Source organism: Ictidomys tridecemlineatus, chromosome 4 (genome assembly GCF_052094955.1).
Source record: "Ictidomys tridecemlineatus isolate mIctTri1 chromosome 4, mIctTri1.hap1, whole genome shotgun sequence".
In the NCBI taxonomy this organism is placed as follows: Eukaryota; Metazoa; Chordata; class Mammalia; order Rodentia; family Sciuridae; genus Ictidomys; species Ictidomys tridecemlineatus.
In genome coordinates, this window is record NC_135480.1 from 148,530,835 (window position 1) to 148,551,939 (window position 21,105).

General features: G+C 37.4%; 1 pseudogene; it reads left to right on the forward strand.

The window, feature by feature from the left end:
* The first annotated feature begins 5,435 nt into the window (after positions 1–5,435).
* LOC144376709 (adenosine receptor A2b pseudogene) lies at positions 5,436–7,765 on the forward strand (annotated as a pseudogene).
* Positions 7,766–21,105: the final 13,340 nt, after the last annotated feature.

The following is a 21,105-nucleotide window of genomic DNA, read 5'->3' on the forward strand; positions in this document are numbered from 1 at the left end:
TTTCAGCAAAATCTCTTAACTCATTCTTTGAAATTTACATCTGGGATGCTAAATGCAAATCTCCTACAATCATCTGGATGTAATGGTATAGTGAAAAAACCAATCTTTTCAATCTATTAATATTAATTGATAATCAAGAGGGATAGCTGTAAGAGAAGAGAATTCAGACTATAAGGCTGCTATTGGTTCCATAGTTTGATTGATGGCTCTGATATTTTGTAATAATCTTCATTTGATAGACTTTTTATTTACCACAAAAATTAGAGTATTCCAAGGGCTGAAAGAAGGCTCAATAGGACAAGCTTGAACGTGTTCTTGAACTATATTATGGGCTACTTTGAGTTTTTTCCTTTTAAGGAGCCATTGTTCAACCCAGACAGGATCATCAGACAGATAATTGATTTTCTCTGCTGTTTTCTGGGCTGGGGAACAAACTAATGCTCCCATTAAAATTTTTGATTAGATGAATTAAACAATTTAAATTTTCTTTGTTGAGAAGACTAAGGCATAGGTAAATACCATTCTTGTTGATTTCCTTGTAATCCTTTAGTGAAAATAGATCTTTGATTAAGCTTCTGAGATGACACCATAAAATCAGGAGTTATTAATAAAACTCCTAGTATGCTCAAAATACCTCACCTCCATAAACTTACTGGCAAAGTATCGAAGACCTAAGGTTTAAAAAGCCCCATATTGCCATCTTTATCTTCCCATCAGAGGTCTTGAGCACTTTGAGCAGACTGAGAGATCTTTCCAATGCCTTCTAAGTGGGCAGGTGCTGGATGTAAAGCCCAATCCTGGGGCCGGATTTACTGGAGATCACAGAGACATCTGTGTAAACTTGTGCACATTGGTTTTGCTCATCGAACTGCTCAAAAATTGGAAATAATTTGAACCCGATATATCTTCTCCTGCCTCTCTAGTGGTTCTGAGACCCTGCTGGAGCAGAGAAATTTTTGTGATAGCCACATTTAGGACTCTGAGTTTTATTCTTTCCTGTGGGGTAGGGCAAATTGCTGGAGCAGGACCATTCAAATGCAAATTACAGAGGTCTGCTTCCAATTCAATTTTTTCTTCTGAGACTCTTTGAATCCTGCAGCATGACCCTTCCCCCATCTTCTTGTATCTCTCCTTCTAATAAAATGCTATCTGGGCTCTTTCCTTGCCTTTCATGGTTACAAATAATGAATTGCCCTCGGGCTGTGCCCCCAGACTGTTTTCCTGACTCTAACTTTCTATGAATAAAGTACCCCTTGGTTCTGCCTTTATGTCATCTCTCTGACTTTCATAAGCTACAAACAGGGCATGTTCTAGTTCTGCCCTTAACTCTTCTCCCTGTCTCAGATGTGTTATTTCCTGCAGACAGAGAAGTCCTAGGAGCTGGACAAAAGTGTTTACTGGGCTAAGACTTTTAACCGCATATCTAAGGTCTGTGATTAAATCTCCCAAAAACCATCATCCAATACCTTGGGCCAAATATAAACATGTCTCTATTTACCATACAAATTTTTCTACATTCTTGATTGTATTCCTAGACATGTTAACTGAAATACAACCAGCATGTAGCTCCCTGCTGAGTTTTTCCCAAGTATGCAAATCAAGCGGGTCCTCCTCACAAAGCCAGGGACAAACTTCCATAGTCACTTCTAGGAAATGAGCAAGTTGAGTTTTTTTATAGACTTCCCCTTTTACATCGTGATCATCTTGAGAATAGCAAAGTAAATTTCCCTGTCTGTAGACAGCAAGTTCCCCATGCTTAACAACATGCAATAAGGAAACTTCCTCTCTCCTCTTTTTCCCCAAAAGCTAATTGCATATACACTTCCTGCAAGAGAGGGTCCCGAGCACCCACTGGTTACCATTCTCTTTGGTTTCCTTGCAAAATGTCTCCTGTTCTCCTCAGCAGTTCTCACTCATGTCCCACGTGGGCAAGAGAAAGAGTTCTCCTATAGAGGGAGGGCTGGCTGAGAAATAAAATCTAGGAAAATAGTACTACAAAATAATCACAGGCCACAGAAAAATAGTTTCAGTGCAGGGGCAGCGATAGGCCACACTGATCAAGACTGGTGCAGCTTCTAACAAAGAAAGAACAGATCAAAGGGATTCCATAAAAAGTTGTTCACACAAACAGGATAGTGGTGGGGGCAGTTAGGCTTCTTGGTTCCTAATAGGTCATGCTCATCTCTGGTGCTGCCCAGAGCTGAGAGGAAGTTCATGTGTATTGGGCCATCTTGACAACCAGATTGCCACTGTTAGATCCCAAATAGCATACCTTCCCCCTCGTTGGCTTCAATGGGGAAAAGGTCCACGCACATTTCATGGATAGCTTCCCTCCATGCACATTTCATGGATAGCTTCCCACAGACAGTAGAACTAATCATACTTTCCTGTCCTTGTATTTGAATACACTACAAGGGGAACTCCACATCATGGACAACCACAAGCACAGGATCAAAATGGGTGTGAGTTATACTCCATGTATGTATACTATGCCAAAATGAACTATATTGTCATATATATCTAAATACAATAAAAATAAACAAATAAGCCAAACCCATAGCTGAAATCATTCTGAATGTTGAAATTTTGAAAGCTTCTCCTCTAAGATCAGGAGCAAGATGACAATGTCCACTCTCACCACTTCTGGGGTCCAGGAGTGCGCCTGTCTTTCTTCTGTGGCTTCCCCATTTCTCCTCACCATTGACCTGGCAGCCAGGTGGGAAGAACACCAGATGTCTCCTGGATGAGCTTTTTTTTTTTTTTTTGTGCTTCCCACATTTCCTCTCCCTCTGGCAAGATTCCCAGTGAGGTTTTCAATAAAAGCAAGTTACCAAGTAAAGGTTCAAGCTTTGGGCAAACACCTGGAATCAAGGCTGAGCTCTGGTAACCAATGTGGTATCCAACCCAGCTTGGAGACCCCCATTCCACTAGGTTGGCAGCCCCAGAGCAACCAATGGGAAGTGTCAAAAGGCTCTGGGGAAACAAGCTCTTACCTGCAGATCCTTCAGACTCTGCAGTCCCATTGACATTTTCAGAGCGGCTTTCCAGCAAAGCAGCATCTTTTCATGGAATAATCAGTGATCACAAAAGCAGATAACTTTCTCTCATCATCCTGATGCAACCTTTGTGGGAGATTGGACCAGCAGCAGCCAGACTCCTAGGAGGTGGATCAGGAACAGGGGAGACATCTGGGCCTTTTCTCTCCTGAACTGGAAGCCTTTCTCTGCAACAGATCTCACCCACAGACCTGAGCCTGTGTGGCTTCCTTGGTTTCAGCCTGCTTCTCCTACTTGGCTCAACTAGGCTTTCATGTTCTCTGGATTCTAGCTCAGCTCTTGAGCCAAGGGTCCCAGCTCCACCCTTTCCCTACCCACCTCCATGGAATTTACTCAGCTCTTGTACACTCTCCCCATCTTTCCTCCACTACTCCATCCTTTTTCCCTGGGCCTTTTTACAATTGAACTTTTCTTTTCTTTTCTTACCCTCAAAGTACTTTGCATACTAATGTTATTCTGTATTCACAGACTTTCCTTTATTGTGGAGCAAGGAATGGCCATTGCACTGAATTACATTGCCAAATAATGTTGAAATCACCTATCTTCTTACAACCTAAAGTTTTCCAACATGAACATTTGTAAAGTTACCTTCTTGCCTAAACACGATTATAGTTAGATTTAATCATGTAGTGTGTGGCATATCAATTCATAAAACCCATAATGCATGAATCGATAAATTGTTGACAGGAGGAAAAAGTGGATGACTTTTACTGTGAAATCTGGTTAAAACACACCATTATAGGCTTGTACAATAATGTCTTAAATTTATCACGTACTTTCTCCATTTCACTTGCCTTTTTGTCTGGGAGATGGTTTGATTGTAATCACCTACCCAAATATTGCAATGTGATATTATATTCTGTATCCTAATACATTGGAGGGGAGAGGAAGAGGGAGAGAGAGAAAAAAAAATGAAAGCAAAAGCAGTGGCATTATACATTACTAAAAAACTAGTGTGGTAACATGTTATAGCACCAAAATTATATAGTTATATATTTTTAATTGTAGATTATGTATGTTGTATTTGATCAGAGGTAATTTTGACACCCTTTATCTTTTAAAAACTTCACCAAAATTTCAGGTAATATGCTCATTAAACAACGGGGAACTTTCAACTGCAATTAGGTTGATTTTTTCCAATAATTTGTTTGCTCACATTCCTACTCAAATTAACTCAGTTACAGTTATGGACTAAAATAATTCTAATTTATAATGTTTCAACACAGTCCAGTCAGCATTGCTAAAATGTTACACACTGTATAATTACTCAATTCATACCTGATGAAAATGTGGAACAGTTAGAGGCATTGCTTTTTTAAAATAGTGTTGCACTAAGACAAGCATTTTGGTAGAGCCGTCTCTGAGGCACCAGGTTCGATCCTAAGCACCACATAATAATAAAATAAAGACATTGTGTCCACCTAAAGCTAAAAAAAAAAATTAAATATTTGGGTGGTTGGGATTGTGGCTCAGCAGTAGAGTGCTCTCCTAGTACATGTGGGGCACTGGGTTCAATCCTCAGCACCACATAAAAATAAATAAAATAGAGGTCTAAAAAAAAAGTATTTGGTGGGAAGAAGGGTTTAAGAGTCCCTGCAAAACTAATCCATTTGTAAGGCTGTCTTCTAAAGGAATTGTTTGTTGATAAATGTAAATTTCCAGGAATGTTTTAATTTTTATTTGCTTGGATACTTTTATGCATTCCCCACAACTGTCCAAAGTGGCCAGCTTCCCATTTTACAAAGAGAAAAAAATAAATGAGTTTAGTCACATACTTTGTCCAGCATGTGTGTAGGATATGGGTTTGCGACTGTTATAGTAACAGAAAAATGCAGGATTCTTAATCTGTTTAGGCACAAATAAAACACATTTCATGTCTTTATACAATAAAACAAACACACAAGCAGAAACCTTTTTAAATAGAAAAGGTAAACAACCCATGCATACAAGTGGGAAGTGCTAGAAATGGGATACCAACCCTTGCCTACTGGATTTAAAAACCCCTGATCCTTGGCAATTCTATTCCTTGTGTCCAGTTCCAGTTGGAGTTAAACATGAGAAATGAAGCCTAACAGACACAGATCAATGTTTTTGAAAGAGTGACTGAAGGTGAAAAACCTTTGACTCTTGAGGCTGTTAAGTGCCGGTCATGATTTCCCAAGATCTCTTTCAGGTATCAGGGTTCGTTTGGCACTGTTCTGTCCAACACAGTGTAAGCACAAATGTGGAGGTTCCTGGAAAATCTTTTGCTTTTTCTATTCAAGCACTAAGCCTTCTTGTTTCTGTTTTTTCTTGCCTGAAAAGACATTGAGAAAAGAAACTGAAGCAGTTCTACTTCATGAGGTAGAGAGAATCAGGAGAAAATTTTACATGGTAAGCATGGCTGGTTGGAAAAGAGGGAGGGTTCTGTGGGCATCATTCAGAAGGTGAACAGAGTTGGATGTTTATCCTATTGGCCCATATGAGTCATTGCTTTAGTATTTTCTGCTATTTATAGAAAACATAATCTATTCAAAGGGCCTGAGGGGGGTTGAGAGAGAGATTTAAATTTTTTATTAACATATTAATTGTTGCTTAGTCCATTTATTGATTAGGCTATTTGTTGTTGTTTTATTGTTTTTGTTTGTTTGGGGGGGTGTTAACATTTTTTTGTATTAAAACAAATTTACAAATTTTAAAAGTCAGAGAACACAAAATAGATATTCACTAATTGCAGTTACTTTTGCAAAATATACAAAAACAAATAAATAAATGCAAAGGACCCAGAGCTTAGGAAAGTTCTGTGCAAGTGAGAGATCCTCACCCTTAAGCACAATAACTTCACAATTAATTCACCCCTGATGGACTTGGCCACTTCCTTGTTTTTCTTTTAATGTTTTTTGGTAAATGCTGCAAGTGAAGGAAGTAAGTGATATAAACTGTAGTGTTCAGTGCTAAAATGTGAGCAGGAACCATATATTGTCAATCTCTGAACATCCCAGCACAGTGATTTTTAACTATTTCAGAACCAACGATTTATAAATTCAAGCTTTTAGACAGATTTGATGTAGCTAGTACAGTATTGTGAAAGCTTGAATTTGAATTTCCTATAGGTGGGACATCTCATTTTGCTATAACTACCAGTCTTCATATTATACTTCACCTGTCTACTCTCCACACTTATTTTGCCTTCCTCATCAGGGACAGCACTTGAGTTTGTAATCCTGCTTTAGAGTGAGGTGATTGGGAAAAGGTAAATGAAGACCCTAGGTATAGTCATATATTAACTTGGGTAAAAGAGGCAGTTGTCTCAGAAATTACAATCTGACAGCTGGCTTCTCAATAGACTATAAATAAGACTGGTACATTCTGATTTCTCCTCAGAAAGCTCTCTATAGAAGGAAATCACAGATAATCCATAGAAGATTTTTGCCATTTTCCTACATACATATATACATGTATATATTTCCTACATACATATATGCGGAGATTCATAGCAGCACAATGAATCTCCACATCATGTACAAGCACAAGACTGAGAACCTAATTAGAATAAGATGGACCCATGTTTGCATAAATATGTCAAAATATTCTCTATTTTCATGTGTATCTAAAAAGAACAGCACGCGGCTAGAGGAGGCAGGACATGGCTAGAGAAGGCGCAGACTGGTGCTCCAGTAGTGCCTGGCGGGTCTCACTGGCTGTCTCGTGCACAGCGGGACCCTGGTAGGAGACACCTGGGGCCTGCTGGCGGGCCATTGCCGCTGGAGACTCTGGACGCACTAATGTGGCGCTGGAACTCTCTGTCGCTGCGCTGTTGGTGGCGGGGAACATGCTGGTGTGCGTGTCAAACACGCTGCAGACTCCCACCAACTACTTTCTGCTGTCCCTGGCGGCAGCCGACGTGGCTATGGGGCTGTTCACCATCCCCTTTGCCATCACCATCAGCCTGCGCTTCTGCACTGACTTCCACAGCTGCCTCTTTCTCGCCTGCTTTGTGCTTGTGCTCACTCAAAGTTCTATCTTCAGCCTCCTGGCCGTGGCCATCGATAGGTATCTGGCCATCCGCGTCCCGCTCAGGTATAAGAGTTTGATCACCAGGACCTGAGCAAGAGGAGTCCTCGCTGTGCTCTGGGTTCTTGCTTTTGGCATTGGATTGTCTCCATTCTGGGGTGGAACAGTAAAGACAGTGCCACCAATAACTGCACAGATCCCTGGAATGGAACCATGAATGAAAGCTGCTGCCTTGTGAAGTGTCTCTTTGAGAATGTGGTCCCCATGAGCTACTTCAACTTCTTTGGATGTGTCCTGCCTCCTACTGCTTATCATGCTGGTGATCTACATCAAGATCTTCATGGTGGCCTGCAGGCAGCTGTAGCGCATGGAGCCAATAGACCACTCCAGGACTATCCTCCAGTGGGGCATCCATGCGGCCAAGTCCCTGGCTATGACTGTGGGGATCTTTGCTCTGTGTTGGCTACCAGTACATGTCATCAACTGTTTCACTCTTTTTCAGCCAGCCCAGGCTAAGGACAAGCCCAAGTGGGCAATGAACATGGCCATTCTCCTGTCACATGACAATTCAGTTATCAATCCCATGGTCTATGCCTATAGGAACCGAGACTTCCGCTATACTTTTCAAAAAATCATCTCCAGGTATCTGCCAGATGGATGGCAAGAGCAGAAATGGGCAGGCTGGGCCACAGCCTGCATTCAGTGTGGGCCTATGACCCAGGCTCTGGCTTCTTGGAGGCCAAAGCCTCCAAAGTGATAGGACACGATTGACGGATCCTCACTGTGAAAGACAGCTACACCTCACAAGCATCTGGGCTCTCTTCTGAGCACTTGTCTGGAGTTACCACATATTTACCTCTACTATGTACATGCCATTAGTAGACTCCATGTGTCAACAAATGTATTTATGATTGTTCAGCTGCTCTTATTGTGTGGATGATGCAAAACTGTTGGAACTCAACAGTGTGAGAATTTTCCTAAGCAAAATCATGTAATTATGTATGTATATTCAGGGAAATAAAACTTTTATTTAAAAAATGAAAAAAAAATAAAATTAAAAAAACATACTAATGGGGTACAGTGTAATATGTCAACACATGCACATAGAGTGCTCTGATCAAATTGGGATAATAATTTGTTTCCCTCACCATGTTATTTCTTTATGTTTGGAGTCTTAGAACTGCTCTCTTCTAGATTCTCATAATAAATACAAGTGCAGTATTGTGAGCTATAGTCGTTCCTGTGATGTACAAGAGAACAGAATTTATTCCTTCTATCTAAATGTTTTGGTACTAGTTATCCAATGTTTCTTTATCCTTCCCCACCATCTTGCAAGAATCTACTAGTCAGTATTCTGCATGTAGATAGACATGTTTATTTTTAGCTTTCATATATTAGAGAGAACATGTGTTACTTGTCTTGCTATGTATGACTTATTTCACTTAAGATACTATCTTCCACTCCCATCCAGTTTCCTACAAATTATAGGATTTCCTTCATCTTTATGGTCGAAAAATATTCCACTGTGTGTCCATTCATCAGTCAGTGGCCACATAGGTTAGTGTTTTATCTTGGCTGTTATAAATTAGGCCTCAGTCAACATTGGATTGGAAATGTCTTTGGTATGCTGATCTCATTTCCTTTGAAATTTATTCTTTTGGGATAGCTGGATCATGTGGTAGATCCACTTCTAGTTATTTCAGGACCCTCCATACTTTTCTGGATATAATTTACATTCCCAAATACAATGTGTAAATGTTATTTTTCTTCACATCCTTACCAGCATTTAATTTTTTGTCTTTTTCATCATTGCCATTCTGATGGGGGTGAGATGATTTTTCATCAATACCAACCTAACTCTTGAGATAACCACAGCCTAGCTGGTCTTTTCATATGGGTTCTTCCTTCCCCAATCCCTTCAACTATTGATACTAAGCTAATAGTTCGTAAGCATTTTATTTGCATCTCTCCCCTACAGAAAAGCTCCTCACTTTTTGCACACCCTAGCTGTTCTGTAAGAATTTCCAAATCAATGTATTTATCGCCAACCTAGTTTTCCACTGTTCCCCAAAAGGATTTCTATCCTGTCATTATTATTTTTATTCTGCAATTTTCCTCAGTATTTTCCCTTCTCCAGTCCCCAGGAGTTTCTCTCTTCCATGGCACAATGGTTGGACTCTGGAGACAAAGTGATATCATTTCAAATCTTAGGCCCATTTCTTTTCAGCTCAATGTTTTGGGGCAGGTTACTTATCAATCTGGTCTTAACTGTATCCATGAAATAGACATAAAAATGCATCAACATCATCACAGAATTGTTGTCAGGATTAAACAAAACAAAGTGTATACAAATATGACCACTTATATACATACTTAGTAATTGAGTTTTCTTTCCACCTACAAATTTTTATGGGTCTGATGCAAATTCCACCCAAAATCTCACCTCTCAAACAAAATTATCAAACATTTCAACCTTGCTTTACCCCCTCACTGAACACCAACAGTACATTATACAGCCCTTGATTTAGCATTAAATCACATGCTGTCTTACATTCCTTCCAAAGTAGTTTACCCTCTCAGTGTATCTCTTGGTCAATTATAAATTCTTTAATGATAGAGGACAACTTCTATAATATATGAGTTGTTCATCAATGCTTTGTGATCAAATAATTATATGATTACATCATTTATGACATAATAACACCAAGAGACATCCCAAATAATACATGGTGACTCTCATTTCTCTTTCCTTTCTCACTTCTTCACCTTTTCAACTTTTCCTGTGGCCTGACTTAGGTTTCTCTGTCCTGGTTTCTGTCCCTAATCAGAACATTCTAGCCCATTTCCAGATTTCCAGATGTAGCATGGCAACAAGGCTGGATATAAGTGACTTTTTTTTTGGTGCTATTATCAAACCCTGGGCCTTGTGAATGCATGCTAGGCAAGTGCTTTACCACTGAACTATGTCCCAAGACCATATGTGACTGTTTTTTAACATCCTTTCTATTTTGGCTTTGCTACTATTCACTCAGAGTCAGGCAACAATTGCTTTGAAAAGAATTCTGTCTGGCATACCAAATACCAAGGCTTTAGGACAAATTACTGTTTCCTGATATAGAAATTTGAGTGAATCCTGGAGGACCTCCATTTTCTCAAATGTGAAATGAAAGCTTGGACTACAATATATCTAAGTTTTTTCCTTTGATCTTTAATATTCTTGACTATAATTTCAGTAATGGTAAACTACAGCTGTTTTGAGTACCTCATGGGCACCACCATGGTTTTTATAAAGTGCTATGAGCAATACATCTAAAGGAAACTTTAACATTATCCCCCAAATACAAACTGAGATGAGAGACCTCCATATAAACTTGATTTATTTGTAATTTTATACTATGTTGTATTAATTTTCTTTTAACATAGGGCAGAGTTCTCTCACTTGAATGAAGATTTAAATAGTCAAAACATTTAGGTATTATAACATTATAAACTGCATGTTTACTGTTATAAAATGATTGCTGAGAAAGATCTTCCTGTTGCAGAACATGTCTGGACCCATATTTATGTCCTTCAATCATGACTGAGATGATTCCTACATGTAGGGGAATCTCTGTATTGCTTTGTCTGGGCCAACACTGTCTTGGGAAAGGGACAGCCACAGGTGGTAGGAGTAAGATTTGTCTGCAGATTACTCACAAGGACCTAGAGAGAGGTTACCTTTAATTTAATTTCTAAATATTTGTTCATAATGAGACCTTAGTTTTATATTCTTCTCCTAACATACTTTCTTATGTTTATTTCCTTATTCTCAGAACAACACAAAAATGTGTGATGATTATAAGCTAGTTGAGTGAAGCCCATGTAAATTTCAGTATTCAGAAAGATTGGAGGTTGAGTAGGTATTTAGGATTTATGAAAAATGAATATTAGTAAGTGCATAAAAGTATTTAATTAATATAAATGACTAAGAGGTAGCTTGAATGTCACAGCTAAAATGTTTCTCCTTTTCATATAAGATTAGTGTAATAATAAGAGAGAAAATGCTTTGAATAATCAGCAATACTATAGACAATTGAACTGTGTTTTAGTATTCTTGCATCATTAGATTAATGACTCTACTTTGATTTTTGCCTCTCTATATAAAATGGGAGCAAACAAAAGTATAAGTGCATCTGTGAGTGTGCTTATCAGTGGTGCCTCTCTTGAGATAATTTTATGAATGAACTTATTTTTACCTGTTTTAGTGAGCTTTTTCACTGCTGCAACTAAAAGGCCCAACCAGAAAAACTGTAGAAGATGAAAAGATTATTTGAGGACTCAGAATTTCAGAGGTCTCAGTCCATTGACCACTGGCTCCATTCCTCCAGGCTTGAGGTGACACTGAAATTCATGGTGAAAGAGTATATCATAGGTATTAAATATTCTTTTGTCTGTACACAATATTCATGCATACATTCTATTTTGATGAAAGATGGGAGCAATGGCACATGTTTGTATTCCCAGCAGCTCGAGAGGCTGAGGCAGAAGGAGTATAAGTTTGAGGCCAATGTCAGTAACTTAGTAAGGCACTAAGCAACCTAGCAAGACCCTGTCTCAAAAAAAAAAAAAAAAGTAAAGATCTGGGAGATGACTCAGTGGTAAAGCACCCCTGAGATTAATACATGGTACGGGTAGTACAGAGGAAATTTGGACACAAAAAGTCACTAGAAATGCAATAGTAAAAAAAAAAAAAAAAAAAAAAGACCATGTGAAGATCCATCAAGAAAATCAAGAAGAGAATTCAGGAGGAGCCAAACTTGGCAGCATCCTAAATCTTGGGCTCTAGTCTTTAGAACTGTGAAAAAATAAATTACTGTGGTTTAAGCCACCAAGTCTATGGTATTTTGTTTAGGCATCCTCAGAAAATGATCAAACAATTCATGATTCTCTGAGAGATGATAATCACATGAGAGCACTCATTGCTGCAGAGGTCATTTGATTCATTAGAGGAAAACTATCCAAAAGAAAATTATCTATATAACTATATTCATTTCTTTATTAAATGACTTGACAGATTTTCTTTACTCTGATTCATAAAAAATGTGTCCTCAATCAAAGCAAGAAAATATTCTGCATGAGTCCATCCCAGAATGCCTTTTTTATATTACCAACAGGTGAAGAAAGCCTCATGAGTGACAATCACAGACACTTGGAGAGCACCGCTGATGCTTGCTCCAAGGAGCCTCTCCCTGAAGTTGAACTGGTGAATCTGCTAGAAGAACAACACCACAGTTATATAAGCTAAGAGGAGACTCTCCTTCTGCATGAAAATCAAGTCTGGGCACACTCACCACACCAGCAGCAACATCTGATGCCTGTCTCCAGTCTTCACTGAACATACTTTCCTTTACATGATTCTACACACAGACAGGAGGGAGCAGATGACCAAAACACACAATGACAGTGACATGGTACACATCTCTTTGCAGAGAGAGAGATTGTGATCATGAGCTAGCTGCTTGAATTGGACAAACTCTCTTAATGTGGAACCATGTTTTATCTGTGCAGTATGAAGACTTGGAAGAGCAATGGAGACAGGTGTTGATCAAGTTAGTCAGCTGAAATATGAGCTCTCCAAGAACTATGAGGTACTTTACATGGTTTCCATTGCTTTCAAAGAGAGTGAGACTAATCCCAGCTGTTCTAACCCTCTTAGGTTCAATGAATCCTTCAGTATATATCAAGGTTTGCTGCAGCGAACATGCTGCAAGAACAGGTCAAGGAACTGGAAGAAGAGAAAATGATCCTTTGATCTAATATTTATCTCATAAAGGCAAACTTTTACTTACAAAGAGAAGAAATGAAAGCTTGCCAGTGACTATGATAAAGAACTTCATGAAACAAATGCAATATTCAAAAAAATCAAAATGAACAACAAAATATGGGTTGAGATGGAAAAAACTTAAGAATGAAATTATGGGTAAATTGGAACCAAGGAAACTAGTTTTTAAGAATATATTTTCTGGATCATATGGTAGCCAAGGAAGACAAATGTTGATTACATGTCTTTCAAATTTCCTTGGAGGCTGGAAGGTATTAATTAAAAAAAACTCCAATCAATAGAAGTTAGGTTATGTTTTATACTTATATTGTAAAAATTTTCGTGTAAGGAAAGTTAGTCACACCTACCTTTTTCCAAAGTATGCTATGTGTATTTATAATGAAAGATAACACACTTTTACAAAAAATCTCAGGCACATTAAATTACTACAAAGTAAAGTAAACCCACTCCCCCAAAAGCAACTCAAAATATGTCAAAGCCCTAACTATAAGGCAGTAAACATTAGAAGAAAAAAATGAAGGAAAAACTTCAAGACATTGGGACAGACAGTGTTTTTTCTGGATGGAACTCCAAAAGTGCAGGAAACAAAAAAATTGACAGATGGGATTATGTCTAACTAAAAAGGTTCTGCACAGCAAAGGACACAAGAAACAGAATAAAGAGAAACAACAGAATGTGTCTACATTTACATGTGACTTCCAGAGCTCTTGATGAGGATGAGAAAGCATAAGGGATCCTATGATTTTCTGCACAGTAAGATGGAAACACTGATTAGAGGTCCTTCTACAGTGGTGGGAAATTACATGCTATTACTCCCTACCAGTTTCCTACTTTCCTTTCATTCCTCTGCCAATTCCAGGTGGCATCACCCATGCCTAGTGGCAGTGGTCTTGGAATGGACTAGGGGTCTACCCAAGTAGGCCTTGGTCCTAACCCAGTGTTTTCTTGGTCTTTGTGGGCTATGGGCTCAGAGTTTGACAGAGCTTGGTGACTTTGACATAGGAGCCTGGAGCTCAAGTACAGCAGAATTATGCAGTGTTTGACTACCTTCTGGAAACTGTGGTAGAAAGGCCCCTGGGCCTACCCTGACCCCAGAGAGAGGATTATGGGGACAGACTACTCTTTCTAGGTGCTCCCTTGTTTTCTTCTGAATAACGCATCATCAGTATATACGGGACAAGTACATGCTTGGATAGTCCTCCAGGACTGAAACAATGACAACATATTAAGAGCAACCCAGGTAAAACTGTACTTGGGTAGCACCAAGTGCTGAAATAGTGGAAGTGACTATAGCATCACGGAAAATAAGCAGACTGCTTAGAATATATGGAATGATGTGGGGACAAGTGCTTGAAATACTGCATACATGGGATACTTTAAGGGAGTCTGAACTGCGAATCACTCTATGGTGCTAGGCTTTGGAGCGTCAAACCACTTACCCCATAGGCATAGCCTTAGACATGAGACCCCTGTTGCAGTCCCTGTGCTTGCTCCACGGAATGCTCCTGGATTGGTTGCTGCAGGGACAGTTGGCCAGAAATTCTAATGGTGGCTGCCTGTATTGAGCTTAGCTCCTGCCTGAGTATGTATGCATGGTAACTGTGCAATAAAATTAGACCTGCTTCCTGCTTGGTCTCCGAGGTCTTGATTAGCGACTCCACAGTCACACTCTCCTCTATCCTGTTTCATGGACCTTCTCCGTGGTCAAGAGAGAGCCCATGCAGAATGATAGGGAAAAGCAACTCAATTAGGAAAATTGAAATAATTACCTGACTCTTTAAAACCCAGATGATTTCTTACATCAAAATAATCAAGAGCTTTTAGGAAGTCATAGCCTCACCTCACCTACTACTCAAAATAAACTACCAGGCTGGGACTATAACCCCATTTGATTTGATCATAGTGCACTATCTTTTTAATATGTTTTTGTATGCAATTTGCCAAAATTGTATTGAGAATATTTCATCAATGCTCATCTAGGATATTGGCCCCAAATTTTCTTTCCTTGACATGTCTTTGGTTTTGGAATCAGAGTGACACTATCTTCATAGAATGATTTTGAAAGGTTCCCTCCTTTTCTATTTCATGGAATAATTTGACGACTATTGGTGTTAATTTTTCTTTGAAGATCTTGTAGAACTCTGCTGAGAATCCCTCTGATCCTGGGCTTTTCTTAATTGATAGACTTTTGATGATGTGTCTATTTCATTGCTTGAAATTCTGTTTAAAGTGCATATGTCCTCCTCGTTCAGCTTGGGAAGGTCATATGTATCTTGAAATTTGTCAATATCTTCAAGATTTTCTATTTTAGTGCAGTATGCATTTTCAAAATTTTTCTAATTATTATCTGTATTTTAGTAGTGTCCATTGTGATATTTCCTTTTTCAAAAAGTAATTTGGCTTCAAAAATGCTAAAAATGAGAAAAAAAATGTGAGTATGTACAAATGTCCATTTACCATTAATGTCACAATTAAACAGAGAAAATGAATAAAAAGAAAAAAGAGGGAAAAACTTGATGAAAAGGTAAAGAATTCTTTCCATTGGAGTTCAGAAGATTCTAAGCTTTTCTTTCCAGTAGTTTTAAGTAAAGACACCTGAAATTCAATGCTCCACCTTCTGTATTGCTGGAGTGAGAGAAGTAATGCTATAGGCAAAATTCCTGGAGGCAAGGGTTAGGCTTAGGTGGGCTCCAGGTACTTTGCTAAATGCCAATTTGCTTGAAGATTTTAATTCATCTCACCTCCAACATCCAGTACTTGCTGGTCTGTGCTGGAATACTGTATCATGGGATTACCTTGGGTCTCACTTGTATGGTGGGGGAGCCAATGCTTAGCCCCCTATATCACCATTAGAACACACATTTCCCAGTACTGGGGTCAGTCTCCAAACAATCTCTCCCAATTCCACCCTTACAAGTTCCCAGCTAGATACATCTCTTCCAGGCAGTCCTTAAGCAGCCAGATTGGAAAGGAAGAGGTAGAGTTGGGTGGGTTTCCATGATCAGCTGTCCCCTGTATAAATCTCTCTTCATGTTTGATTGTCTTCTGGTCACTTAAGCACACTCTATGTCATGCAGTGTGTGTTTACTGGGCCTGTATTTTTGGCCACAACCCAGGTAAACAAGGAATTAGCTCCCTCACTTGCTGGCCCCTATGCTGTGGCTGCAAAATTGTCCCTGCATTGTCCTATGCATGGTGCCTAGAGAGATGGCAGCTTCTTTCCTCAAACAAGGATATTCTGCAGTGCACCTTTCAGGTTTGTAGGGCAATGGTCCTTGATCTCTAAATGTTCCATACCCAGACACACCTTAGGCCTACCAAAAATGTGGGTTCCTTTAATTTCCTTTTCCCATCTTTATGCTCATGGAGGGACCCCTCTGGCTGGTGCTTCTGGTCCAGCCACAGCAATAGCTGTGCTGCTGGGGATTTTTTCCTTATTTTATTGTATCCAAACTCCTATGTCCACAGCATGCTCTGAGTGTCCAGTATTAAATTCCAGTAAACTTTCTCCCATTTTAGTTTTGTTCACCCACCTTGTGGAGAAGCTGCCTCTCTGCTTTGTGGGTTTCACACCATGGAGCAGCCAGAAAAGCAGCCTCCTCTGTTCTGCCATCTTGTCAATCTTAAAAAGTATCAGCGTTCTAATAGAGAAATTAACAAAGAGATGGAAGAAATTTTAAAAATTCTACAAAAATTATTAATCTGAAAAATATACTCAGTAAAATTAAAAATGTGTTAGAAGGCATCAATAACAGGATCTATAAAATAGAAGAAATGGTGATCTCAGAGGAGGCTCTTTGAAAATACACAGTTGGCAGAGAGAATACAAAAATAAATGAAGAAGGATAAAGGTAAAGCTCACAGGACTTTACGACAGTATTACAAGAACAAATATTTTGGAGTAGGTGGTTCAAGAAGAACTTGAAAATGCCAAAGGGGTAAAGAGTTAATTCAAAGATATAATGACAGAAAACTCTGCAAACTTACAGAGAGATGTACTTATCCAGGGATAGAAAGGTCTAAGTTCATTGTTCAAATTTAACCCAAGGAATTCTTCCCCAAGACATCTTGTCCTCAAACTCTCACAGGTAAAAGAAAAATGAAAAGTTTTTCAAGGATGCAACACAACAGAAACAAATAATAATAGAGGTGTCTCAGTTCACTTGACAGTAGACTTCTCAGCAGGAACTTTATAGGCCAGGGAAGAATGATTTGTGATTTTCTCTCTTATTTTTCTTTCATATTGTCACATTATAGATGTACACATAGCAGAATTTGCTGTTACATGTTAGTACACACACACACACACACACACACACACACAAACAATGTAATTCAGGCAACATCCTTCTCCAGTGCCTTTTCCCTCCCTCACATCCTTCCAATCCCTTTCTCTATTCTATGGACATCCCTTGGCTTTTCATGCAAAAACCACCCTATCCTTAAAACACACACATACACAAACATTTCTTTTCCTCTTTCCACTCTGGCTTTCACATATGAAAAAAAAAATGTGAAAAAAAAATATGACCCTTGAACGGATTCTGATTTTGACTTATTTCACTTAACATAATGTTAACAATTTTCAACAATTTTACTGCAAATGAAATAAACTCATTTTTTCTTTATGACTGAATAAAATTTCATTGGGTATATATTCTGACTTTTCTTTATTCATTCATCTTTTGATGGACACTGAGTCTAGTTTCACAGTTTGTGAAAAGATTGTGAATTTTACTGGTATAACCATAGGTATAAATGTATCACTATAGTATTGTGATTTTAAATAAATATTGAGGAGTGATATGGCTGAGTCACATGGTGGTTCCAGGCCTAAGCTTTTGAGCAACCTGCATACTGACTTCCATAGTGGTTGTATTAATTTACAATCTCCCCAAGAGTATAAAAATCTTTTTTTTTCACTCCACAACCTCCATAGCATTTAGTTTTGTTTCCATTATCGATGGCTGCCATACTGGTTTGAGATGCAATCTCACTGTTATTTTGATTTACATTGTTCTAATTGCTAATGTTGAACAATTTAAGAAATATATTGTCAGTCAATTGTATTTATTCTCTTGAGAAGTGCATGTTGACCTCATTTGCTTATTTATTAATTGAGTTATTTGGTTTTTTGTTGTTAAGTGCTTTGAGATTTTTATACATTTAAGTATTAATGTTATGTAAAATATTAGCTAGCAAAGTTTTTTTTTCCATTCTTTAAAGTTCTCTCTTGACACTCCTAATTGTTTCCTTTGGTGTGTGGAATCTTTTAACTTGATGCCATTCCATTTACTAACTCTTGGAATTATTTCTTGAGCATTAGAGGTTCTATTGAGAAAGTTATTTCCTGTGCCTATATGCTGGAGTGCTGACCCTGCATTTACAAGAAGCAGTTCCATAGTTTCTGGTCTTATTCCTAGGTCTTGATCCACTTTGACTTATTTTTGTGCATTTTGAGAGATAAGGATCTCACTTCATTCTTCTACATAGATATCACTAGTTTTCCCAGCTCCGCTTGTTAAAAAGGTTGATTTTTTTCCCCAAGTATACTTTATCCAACATTTCAAGGACCACATGAGTCTAGATGTGTGGGTTTATCTGTGTATCTTTCCTGTATAATTTTTTTTCTGTTTTTATGCCAGTACCACAGATTTTCAAACTATAGCTCTGTAGTGTCATTTGAAGCCAGGGATTGTGATGCCTCCAACATTGCTTATTTGACTTACAATTGCTTTAACTACACTGGTTTTTTATTTTACCAAATGCATTTTAGGACTTCCTTTTCTACTTCTGTGATGAATGTTGTTGGTATTTTCAGGGGATTGCATTGAATCTGTAGAGTGCTTTTGGTAGTATAGCCATTTTAACAATATTAATTATGCCTATTCAAATCATGGGAAGTCTTTCCATCTTCTATGCTCTTTCAATTCTTTCTTAAATGTTATATAAATTTCATTGTAGAGATCTTTTGCCTACATTGTTCAATTTGTTCCTAGGTTTTATTTGTCTGTTTTTGTTTTTTAAGGCTATTGTGAATGAGATTTTTTCTTGATTCTTTTTAGCAGATTTATTGTTGTTATATAGAAAAGCTATTGATTTTTATATGTTGATTTGTAAACTGATCATTTGCTGAATTTTTTTCATTAGCTCTAGCAGTTTTTTTCTTTGTGGTGCTGTTTAGATCTTCAAATTCTAGGATCATATCATCTGTGGTGATGATTTGAATTCTTTTTCTATTTTTATCCCTTTTAGTTTATTCTATTGCCAAATTTCCCTCGATAGAATTTCTAGCACTATATTAAAGAATAGCAGTGACAGTGGATATCCTTGTCTTGTTCTACATTTTAAAGGAAAATTCTTCAGTTTTCTCCCATATACTATTAATTTGGCTTTGGGTTTTTCATGTATAGCCTTTATGATGTTTAGTTAGGTTCTTTCTATCCCTAGTTTCCATAGTTCATGAAAGGGTTCTGAATTCTGTTAAAAATTTTCACTGCATATATTGAGATGACCAAGTGATTTTTGTCCTTAATTTTATTTATTCAATGTATTACATTTATTGACTTGTGCATGTTAAATCATATTCACATTTTTGGGCTAACACCAACTTGGTCATAATGAATTTCATAGTATGTTGTTGAACTGATTTGCTAATGTTTTATTAGGAATCATAGCATCTAAGTTCATGAGGAGTATTAGTCTGTAGTTTTCTTTTTGTGATGTGTCCTTATATGGTTTGGGAATGTGTGTGATACCGGCTTCATTGAATAAGTTTGGACATAATTTATCCTTTTCTATATCATGGAATAATTAGAGAGACATTGGCATAAATTCTTCTTTATATGCCCGGAAGAATTCAGTTGAGAATCCATCTGGTCTTGAGCTTTTCTTTGTTGACAGGATTTTAATTAATTCTTTTTCTCATTACTAACAATCAGCCATTCAAAATTTTCTCTTCACAGCTTGTATGTAAATAGAAATGCACTCACTTCTTATAGGTTTTCCAATATTACAGTTAAAGTTTTCAAAATAGTTCCTAATAATCCAGTGGATTTCTGTAATGTCTGTGGTGATTTTTTAATCAGTAACATTATTAGTTTTATATTAATTTAATGTTATATAATTCAATATTATATATAATATTATATAATTTTTAATACATTCTTTAAAAAGTTTTTATTCCTATTCAATTAAATAATATAATTTAAGATTACTAATTTAATATAACATGTAATATACTAATTTAATTTCTAATTTTTTTCTTTTGTGTTTTGCTTTCTTTGGGTTAGCTTGACTAAGGGTGCATCAATCTACTTTATCTTTGCAAAAAGCAGATTTTTTTTGCTTCATTGATCATTTGCATTTTTGATTGTCAATTTCATTGATTTTGGTTCTGATTTTAAATACTTCCTTTCTTCTACTGGTTTTGGAATTGGTTTGATCTTCTTTCTCAAAGGAATTAGGATGCATCATTAGCTTGTTTATTTGGGTTTATTCACATTTACTTATGTGCTCATAGCTATCAACTATCCTCTTAGTGCTCCTATGTTCATGGTGTCCAGAAGTTCTGCTATGTTGTATAATTCTTCTCAAGTCTAAGATTTGTTAAATTTCTCCCTTGATTTCTTTTATCACCCATTCATCATTCAAAAGTGTTTTAACCAATCTTCATGTGTTTATATATTTTCTGTAAGGTATTTCTATAATTACTTCTAATTTAATTCTTTTGTGATCTAATAATATGCAAGGAATTATATTTACTTGTGCATGTTAAACTTTTTTTTTCCAATTCTTTGCTGTAATTGCTAAGAGTTGCTTTGTGGCTTAAAAAATAATCTATTTCAGAGAAGTTTCCTAGTACTTCTGAGAAGAAAGTGTACTTAGCTATTTCTGGATAAATATTCTATAGATATCTGCTATATCCATTTGATTTATAATATTTTTCAGGTTCAAAGGTCTTTACTAAGTTAATTTTTTGATGACCTAACTAGTAGTGAGAGAGGTTTGTTGAAATCACCACATATTATTGTACTGGTGCCTGTCTTTCATTTGAATAGTGTCTCTTATGTTATTCTTTGCATCTATGTTAGTGTAACAAATATTTATGGTTTTATCTTCCTCCTAGATTGTTACCTTTACCAATATTAGCTGACCTTGTTTATCCTTCTGATTAGTTTTGCTTTGAAGTCTGCATTGTCAGCTATGAGACTATCTACACCTTCTGGCTTTTAG